Below are 10562 nucleotides of genomic sequence, written 5' to 3'. Positions count from 1 at the left end.
CCACTTTGCTCTCTGCACCCCTGTGGCTGTGCTCTCCTCCATGGCTCGAGTTTCCCCCCTGCCTCCCCTGTCTCCGCCAGTGAAGCGGCTTCCTAGTGTGTGGAAACTTTTCCTCCTTCATGGCTCCCTCCCAGAGGTGCAGGTCGTGTCCCTATTCTTCTGTCTCTTTTTTTTCTTTTGCCCTACCCAAGTACATGGGGAGTTTCTTGCCTTTTGGGAAGTCTGAGGTCTGTCAGCGTTCAGTAGGTGTTCTGTAGGAGCTGTTTCATATGTAGATGTATTTCTGATGTATTTGTGGGGAGGAAGGTGATCTCCACGTCTTTCTCCTCCACCATCTTGAAGGTCTCTCTCCTCTATTTTTTTTTTGTTTTGTTTTGTTTTTGCGGTACGCGGGCCTCTCACCACCGCAGCCTCTCCTGCCGCGGAGCACAGGCTCCGGACGCGCAGGCCCAGTGGCCACGGCTCACGGGCCCAGCCGCTCCGCGGCACGCGGGATCCTCCCGGACCGGGGCACGAACCCGTGCCCCTTGCATCGGCAGGTGGACCCCCAACCACTGCGCCACCAGGGAAGCCCTCTCCTCTATTTTTAATAACTAATATTTTTGTAGTACTCTTATTACTATAAGTGAACCAACATTGATACATTGTTATTAACTAAAGTCCATTCTGTGTTCAAATTTCCATAGTTTTTACCTAATGTCCTTTTTCTATTCCAGGATCTCATCCGGGATACTACATATTAAATTAGTTATCATGTCTCCTTAGGTTTATTATGGCTGTGAAGTTTTCTCTGACTTTCCTTATTTTTGAATGACTTTGAAAATTTTGAAGCGTTCAGGTTAGATATTTTGTAGAATGCCCTTCAATTGGGATTTGAGTGATATTTTTCTTAGATTTTGAATGGAATAGTATTCTTTTGGGAGGAGGACCACAGAGGTAAAGTACCATTTTCATCACATATAGCAAGGGAACAAGATGGCATTACATCTGGTATTACAAGATGTTCCAGGATTATATTATATATTTCCTGATCCATTACTAGAATCAGCCATTTTTCCAAGGAGTCCTAGTTCCTTTTAATGGAGAATAGTATTAGAAACCAAGATGTGGTTGTTAGATTTGCTCTTTGATACAGAAGTGTCATTGCTTCTAGGTACCCTTAGCTGACAGAAGGAAATATATATGTGCATAGTAATTATATATATATATGTATCTATAAATATTTTTACATCTATTGCATAAATATATCATTAATTTTTTCCAGTTTTATTGAGATATAGTTGACATAACTTTTTATTAGTTTAGATGTACAACATAACGATTTGATATATGTATATATTGTGCAATGACTACCACATTAAATTTAGTTAACATCCATCACCACTTTTAGTTACCACTTTTTTTCCTTATAAGGACTTTAAAGATTTACTCTCTTAGCAACTTTCAAATATACAATACAATATTAACTAAAGTTACCATGATGTACCCTAAATCCCCAGAACTTATTTATAACCATAAATGTGTACCTTTTGACCATCTTCACCTAGTTTCCCCACACCCATCCCCACCTCTGACAACCACAAATCTGTTCTGTTTCTGAGTTCAGTTTTTTAAGATTTCACGTATAAGTGAGATCATACAGTATTTGTCTTTATCAGTCTGACTTATTTCACTTAGCAAAATGTCCTTGAGGTCCATCCATGTTGTCACAAATAACAAGATTGCCTTCTTTTCATGGCTGAGTAATATTCCATTTTGTGTGTGTGTGTGTGTGTGTGTGTGTGTGTGTGTGTGCGCGCGCATGCGTGCACATGTATACCCACGTTTTCTTAATCCATTCGTCAATGGATACTTAGGTTGTTTCCATCTCTTAGCTATTGTGAGTAATGCTACAATGAAAACAGAGGTGCAGGTATCTCTTTGAGATAATGATTTCATCTACTTTGAATATAAACCCAAAGTGGAATTGAGGAGCTCATTCATTTTTGCATTGAATAATATTTGATTCTTTGGATGTACCACAATTTATTTATCTGTTTACCTACTGAGGGATATTTTGGTTGTTACCAAGTTTTGACAATTATGAATAAAGCTAATATGATATGTATCCATGTTCAGGTTTGGTACTGGTCTAATTTAAATTAGTTGAGTATATATACTTAGAAGTATGATTGCTTGTAAGACTATTTGACTTTGTAAGGAAATACCAAACTGTTTTCCAAAGTGGTTGTACCATTTACCATTTCCACCAACATGGAATGTGAGGTCTTATTACTCTGCTGCTTCACCAACATTTGGTATTTTCAGTTTTTTTTAAAAAATTTTAGCCATTCTTTTTGTTCCAGCTTTAGTGATATATAATTGACAAATAAAATTGTATATATTTAATATGTACAACTCAGTGTTTTGATATACATATACACTGGGAAATAATCACCACACTCAAGCTAATGAACTTACCAATGACCTCACATAGTTACCATTTTGTGTGTGGTGAGAACACTTAAGATTAACCTCTTAGCAAATTTCAATTATACAATTTAGTATTGTTAACTCTAGTCACATTGCTGTACTTTAGATCTACAGAATCTATTCATTTTGTATTATCAACAGTTTTTTTCCTTTGACCAACATCTCCCCATTGCCCCATCTCCACTTACCCCCAGCTACTGGCAACCACCATTCTATTCTCTGCTTCTGAGTTATACTCTTAGAGTCCACATACAAGTGAGATCATAAAGTATTTTTTGTGTGTCTGGCTTATTTCACTTAGCACATAATGTCTTCTAGGTTCATCCATGTTGTCACAAATGACAGAATTTTCTTCTTTATGGCTGTTTTCAGTTTTCTCTTATATATACAGCTCAGTCACACAATTTCTTTATTCATTGGTTAGTAGACACTTAGGTTGTTTCCATATCTTGGCTATAGTGAATAATACGTCTATGGACATGGGGGTGCAGATATCTCTGAAATATACTGATTTCTTTTCATTTGAATATATACCCAGATGTGAGATTGCTAGATCATATGGTATTTCTACTTCTAATGTTTTTGAGGAGCTTCCATACTGTTTTTTTTTTTTACATCTTTATCGGAGTATAATTGCTTTACAATGGTGTGCCGGTTCCATACTGTTTTTAATAGTGGCTGTACCAATTTATATTTCCACCAATAGTTTACAACTGTTTCAATTTCTCCAAATCATTAACAAAACTTGTTACCTCTTGTCTTTTTGATAATAGCCATTCCAACAGGTGTGAGGTGATATCTTTTTGTGGTTTTGATTTGCATTCCTCTGGTGATTAGGGATGTTGAGCAACTTTTCACGTACCTATTGGCCAGTCATATGTATTCTTTGGAAAACAATTCTATTCAGGTTTTCTCCATTTTTTAATCAAGTTATTTGTTTTGGATACAAATCCTTTCACAGGTATGTGTTTTGCAAATCTTTTCTCCCAGTCTGTGATTTGTCTTTCTGTACTTTAAACGGTCTTTCACAGAGTACAAGTTTTTAATTTTAATAAATTCAGCTTATCAATTTTCCTTTCTTTGTACTGTTTCTGTTGTATTTGAAAACACTTAACCAAACCCAAAGCCACTTAGATTTTATCTTTGTTTTCTAGTAGAAGCTTCATTTTTTTGAATTTTATATTTAGATCTATGATCTATTTTGAGGTAATTTTTGTGAAAGTTGTAAGTTCTGTATCTAGATTTATTTTTTTGCATGTGAATGCCCAGTTGGTCCATCACAATTTGTTGAAAAGACTATCCTTTTCCCACTGAATTGTCTTAGGTCTTTTGTCAGAGACCAGTTGACTATATTTGTATGGGTCTACTTCTGGGCTCTCTATTCTGTTCCTTTGGCCTTTGTGTCTACACTTTCACTAATATCTCAGTGCTCTGATTATTGTAGCTTTATAACAAGACTTGTAATCTGCTGATGAGAGTCATCCAACTTTATTCCTCTTAAATTGTTCTTAAGTAACGTGTTGGCATTGTAGGTCTTTTGCTTCTTGATATACACTTTAGAATCAGTTTGTAATGTATTTATCTGGCCTTAGCTTTAGGGTAGTCCTGGACTTATATAATAATTTAGGAATTATTCCTTCTGGTTCTATTTTATGGAAGAGATTATAGAGAAATTGTAAGACTTCTTTATATATTTGGTAGAATTTAACAGTGAAACCATACAGGATTGGTGCTTTTTTTCTTGGATGTTTATTAATTATGAATTCATTATTTTAATAAATATAAGCATATTCATATTATTTATGTCTCCTTGTGTGAGTTTTGGTAGTTTGTGTCTTTCAGGGTATTGGTCAGTTTCACCAATGTTAACAAATTTGTGAGCATAGAGTCATTTTTGTATTGAAGTATTACCCTTTTAATGACCATGCAATCAATAGTGCTGACCCAACTCTGTTTCTGATATTGGTAATTATGTCTTCTGTCTTTTTTCCTTGGTTGCTTGGCTTGAACTTTATCACCTTTATTGATCTTGTCAAAGAATTTGCTTTGGATTTCCATGGTACTTGCTATTGTTTTACTGTTTTCAATTTCATTGATTTCTGCTATAATTATCATTATTTATTTTCTTCAGCTTGCTTTAGGCATAAATTGTTCTTTCTGTAATTTCTTAAGGTGGAATATTAGATTATTGATTTTAGATCCTTCATCCATTTGAATACATGAAACTAATGCTATTAATTTCCCTCTAACCACTGCTTTCACTGCATCCTACACAGTTTGATAAGTTGTATTTTCATTTATTTTAAGGTACTTTTAAATTTCTCTTGAGACTTCTTTGACCTGTGTGTTATTTAGAAATGTGTTCTTTAATTTCCAAATATTTGGAGAATATTTTCTACAAATGGTGCAGGAACAATTGGACATGCACATGGGAAAAGTGAATGTAGGCACAGGCCTTATGCCCTTCACAAAAAATTAACTCAAAATGGATCACAGACCTAAATATAAGATGCAAACCTATAAAACTCATGGAAGATAACACAGGAGAAAATCTAGATGACCTTGGGTATGGTAATGACTTCACGTACAACACCAAATGTATGATCCAGAAAGAAAGAATCAATAAGCTAGACTTTATTAAAACTAAAAACTTCTGCTCTCTGAAAGACAGTGTCAAGAGAATGAAAAGACAAGCCATGGACTGGGTGAGCAGAGTTGCAAAAGACACATCTGATAAAGGATTGCTATCCAGAATATTCAAAGAAGTCTTAAAATCCAACAATAAGAAACAATCTGCTTTAAAAATGGGCCAAGGACCTTAAGAGACACCTCACCGAAGAAGATATTCAGATGGCAAATAAGCATGTGAAAAGATTTGCCACATCATTTTTCATCAGGGAAATGCAAATTAAAACAATAAATACCACTGTACACCTATTAGAATGGCTAAAATCCATAACACCGACAACAAATGCTGGTGAGGATGTGGAGCAACAGGAATTTTTATTCATCGCTGGTGGGAATGCAAGATGGTACAGCCCTTTGGAAGACAGTTTGGTGGTTTCTTACAAAACTAAAAATACTCTTAACATACAATCCAGCATTCATGCTCCTTGGTATTGAAAGAGTTGAAAATTACGTCTACACAAAACCTGCAGACAGGTGTTTACAAAAACTTGGAAGCAATATGTCTTCTAGATAAATAAACAGTTATCTATCCAGAGAGTGGATTATTATTCAGTGCTAAAAGGAAATGAGCTATCAAGCCATGATATGACATGGAGGAAGCTTAGATGCATATTACTAAGTGAAAGAAGCCAATCTTAAAATGCTACATACTGTATGATTCCAACTATATGACATTCTGGAAAACACAGAACTGTAGAGAAGGTAAGAAGATCAGTGGTTTCCAAAAGTTGGGAGAGGGTGTGAGTTGAATAGATGGAACACAGAGGACTATTTGGGCATGAAAATATGCAGTATGATACCATAATGATGGATGAATGTCATTATACATTTGTCTAAATCCATAGAATATACAACATTAAGAGTTAACCCTTAATGTAAACTAACGACTTTGCGTGATTATGATTTGTTAACGTAGGTACCACAGTTGTAACAGGTGTACCAGTCTGGTGGGGGATACTGAGAATAAGGGAGACTCTCTCTGTACCTTCCTCTCAATTTTGCTGTGAACCTAAAACTGGTCTAAAAAAGTCTTAATTTTAAAAAAGCATATTTGTTAAAAGACAAAGTATTATGGTATTTAAGGGCATATTTTTTTATGAACAACAGATCTAATTTTAAGACTAGTCTCTGTCACTTATTAGCCTTGTGACTTTGGTCAATTTGCCTCTGTGACTCCATATCCTAGTGGTGATCTTTAAAATGTATTATATTATCAAACTCATGGGTGGTTATAAAAAATAAATATATAATGCATGTGAAACATAGTGATGAGCACATACTGAGTATTTAATTAATCTTATTGTTATAGAATACTGTGATTTATTTCTTAGAATAATACATTTACAATAAATTTTTATGTTAGAACACAGGGCTGATGGTCCAAGTTTATATTCTACAATAAAATACAATTTTCAGTAATTCGGATACAACTAGAACCTAGGAGAACCAACTTATTGACCAGAAGCCACCAAAAAACTGCCAAAAGATGGCACTTGAGCCAAACTCCAGAAAGGAAGCCTTTCTTAAAATCTGGCATTGGTTTCAAAATTACGTACTGAGTAATCTTTCCATTAAATTAATTGTGAAGTGTATTTTAATAGAAGGACTTGCACATTGCCAGGATATTTGAATTTGGCTACAAAGATACTAACAATAATCTTCAAGTCTAAAAATCCTCATTAGCAATAAATAAGAAATCCCAAACTCACATGTTCTTGCATATTATTACTTCCATATAAATACATATAATTTGGTAAAGAATCAGACTTAGGAAATAGTTTCCCAGATTTACATGCTTCCTATTTTATCCATCAAATAATAACAACATCTTGTCTTGCCTCAAGTACTTGGTGTTTGCTTAGTAAAGGCTAATAGATAATCATCCAAAATATTTGCTAAACTTGGCAGATGACTCATTAGAAGAAAATGAAGATCTACTCATTTTAATAATACCAAAGTGTGTCAGTTTTGATAAGTTAGAAACTATAAATGAGTCCTTTAGGAATGTTTCCTCAATATATAGTCAAGCTCTATGTATAGGTTTGATTTTATATAGGGCATGAAATGTTTGAGAAGGTGTGTGTCCTCTTTAAAATTTATATATTTTATGACTCCTTAATACTTTTAGATAAATCTCATATTTAACTTATGAATAAATGTCAAGGACCGCTTTTAAAAATATTTTGCATGCTAAAACTGGGAAATTTTTCTGCTATATCCTTGATATATTAGCATTTTTATACTTTTAAGCATGTTTTACCTTTTAAAATCATGTGCTATAGTTGCTTCATGTTGGGGACTTTATTATAGTTTTCATATACACTCCCTGTTCATTCCAGATTTTAATGATTGTTCTGTATGTACATTGTCAGATATTATAGTAATTGTATAGTATTCTGTACCTCTTATAAACATCATGTAATGTTAGTTTTACAGGTAAAATTTAATGATCACCAACAATCCATAAGCTGATATCTCTTCAATAATTTTGGAGAATTTGTCTGAATTTCTCTAGTATATTTCTCAAGAAAGGCTCCACGGAAATCCCAAGATACAGGAAATCCAGGAAAATTACAATGAATATTGGGGTCCCCTTAAAAGAATTTAGGAATAAACTTAAATAAGCCCCCGCTGCTCAAATATAGTACAATTTAATCAATAATAAGCAATAACTATGTTTTATAGAAACATATAAATATGCTTAAATCTATGAGTTTAAAATGACATTCAAAAAGTCCATCATTGATCACCTTTGGAAGATGCTAGGTATTTCAATCGAACTCATGTATCTCTTTCTATCCTTTGACTTTCAAACAACAAATACCATTATATTTAGAGTTTACTTCTTTTAAATAAAATGTAGTTGGGTCATTAAAAAAATCTATTCTGCCAATCTTTGTCTTTTAATTGATATATTTAGACTATTTATCATTCGTATATTTAGGGCTTAAGACTGCCATTTTTATTTGTTTTGTGTTTGATACCTCAGTTTTGTATTCCTCTGTTTCACCTCTCACACTTTCTTATGGGTCACTTGAACATATTTTAGAATTTAATTTTGACTTATCTGTTGAGTTTTTTTTTAGTTTATTTCTTTGTATAGAATATTTAGTGGTTTCTGCAAATATTACATTATAAATATGTAACTTATAGTCTGCTGATATGAGCATTTAACAAGTCTAGGTAAAGTGTAGACAACTTACCTCCATTTAATTCCCTTAATTCTCTATTTAGAACATTCTTTTCTTAAATATACTTCTCCACATACACTGAGAACTGCACTACACAGTATTATAATATTTTATTCAATCTCTAACATAATTCAGTAAGCTCAAGAGGAGGAAAGTATATTGTATATACTCATATTATTGATATTTCCATTGTTCTTTCTTTCATCCTGATAATCCTGGATTCCTTCTATTTCATTTCCTTTTTTTGTGTGAAGAACTTCCTTTATCCATTTACACACTGTTTCTCCTCTCCTGTGACATCAATGACATAGGTGCTAGCTCTCTTGTTACTGTCCCACAGGTATTTGAGGCTCTGTTCATTTTTTTTTTGTCTGTTTTCTCCTATTTTCACGTTTGGAAATTTTATTTATCTATCTTTAGATTCACTGATTATTTCCTCTGTCATCTCTACTGTTGAGGCCTCCCAGTAAGTTTTTTTTAAAATTTTGGTTATTGTATATTTCATGTTTCTAATTTTTTGCTTGGTTCTGTTTTGTAACTTTGATTTCTTTGATAAAATTTTCTGTTTTCATTTGTTGCAAAAGGATTCATAATTGATTTCTTAAACATTTTTATCACTGTGGAGTCAAAATTCTTTTCGGATAATTACAGTATCTGATTCATCTTGGTGTTGACATCTGTTGATTGCGTTTTCTCATTCAAGTTGTGATTTTCCTAGTTTATGGTATGATGAGAGATTTTTGTTTGTGTCCTGGACATTTTGGGTATGATGTTAGGAAACTCTGGATCCAATTTAAATCTTCTATTTCAGCAGGCAGTCACCGAGTTTAGGTTTAGCACATGGTTCCTGGCCTACTTTTGTGGGCTGTGGTTCAAATGACATTTAGTTTTTAGAGCCTTGCAGTGCCATTCTGGTGTGCTTCATTTTTATGCTACATGGATGGCCCTCTGAAAACTTGGGTGGTATTCCAAACTTTCAGTTCTGAAACTTTTTGACATGCTTATTCTAAAGCTTTATATGTGAGTTGGTCAGGGGTCTGCCTAGTATATTCTTAGAGTTTTAAAGAATTCTTTTTTCCAGCTCTCCTCTGAGATCTCCCACTTCTAGTTGAATAGGTGAGAGATACTTGCCTTCCATTGCCTCATATTGAGGTGGGGAGTGACAAAATGCAGACCTCCTTACTCAGTTGTTGCTGTTAACACTGGCAATGGATAAAAGTGTTTCTCTGGGCTGACTGCTTCCAGTGACTGAGGGTCAAGGTCCAGATTTCCTACTCTGTCTCCACAGATACCATGGTGGGAAATGTTAGGGTGATCTTAGGTTCTAAATATTGTTGTGATATGTTTTGATAATGTATATGTAAGGTTCATACGACCACATTTTAATACTTATACCTTAATAAACATGTATTCTACAAGGAAGTTAATTCGGAGCGTTCCCTGTTATGTAATTGGCCTGAGACACAGCCTGATTTAGCTATCCCTGTTCCTTTATAAAGCTGAATTCTTAATGGTTTGGAATTGTTAAAGCTTGCTTCTATTACACATCCAGTCTGAAATCCCTGTGGAAATATATATAATACATATATCCCTGAATTTATTTATTTTTTTATCCCTGAATTTAAACAGTAGATGCTGAATAAACAATAATAACAGTGATTTAAAAGAAAGAGAAAACTTGGGGTTAGTTCAGTTTCATCATTCTATGTGATGTGTGTTTTTTTAATTGAAGTATAGTTGATTTACAATATCATGTTAGTTTTGGGTTTACAACATAGTGATTAGTTATTTTGGCAGATTATATTCCATAATAGATTATTACAAAGTAATGTGTATAATTCTTCATGCTATACAGTATATCCTTGATGGTTATCTATTTTATATATAGAAGTTTTTTGGTTTTTTTTTTTTTGCGGTACGCGGGCCTCTCACCGCTGCGGCCTCTCCCGCTCCGGAGCACAGGCTCCGGACGCACAGGCCCAGCAGCCACGGCTCACGGGCCCAGCTGCTCCGCAGCATGTGGGATCCTCCTGGACCGGGGCACGAACCCGTGTCCCCTGCATCGGCAGGTGGACTCCCAGCCACTGCGCCACCAGGGAAGCCCAGAAGTTTGTATTTCTTAATCCCATACCCTAATCCCACACCCCTGCCTTCCCCCTCCCCTTTGGTAACCACAAATTTATTTTCTATATCTGTTGGTCCATTTCTGTC

Source organism: Phocoena sinus, chromosome X (genome assembly GCF_008692025.1).
Source record: "Phocoena sinus isolate mPhoSin1 chromosome X, mPhoSin1.pri, whole genome shotgun sequence".
In the NCBI taxonomy this organism is placed as follows: domain Eukaryota; kingdom Metazoa; phylum Chordata; class Mammalia; order Artiodactyla; family Phocoenidae; genus Phocoena; species Phocoena sinus.
Note: the sequence above shows the minus strand (reverse complement) of the source record.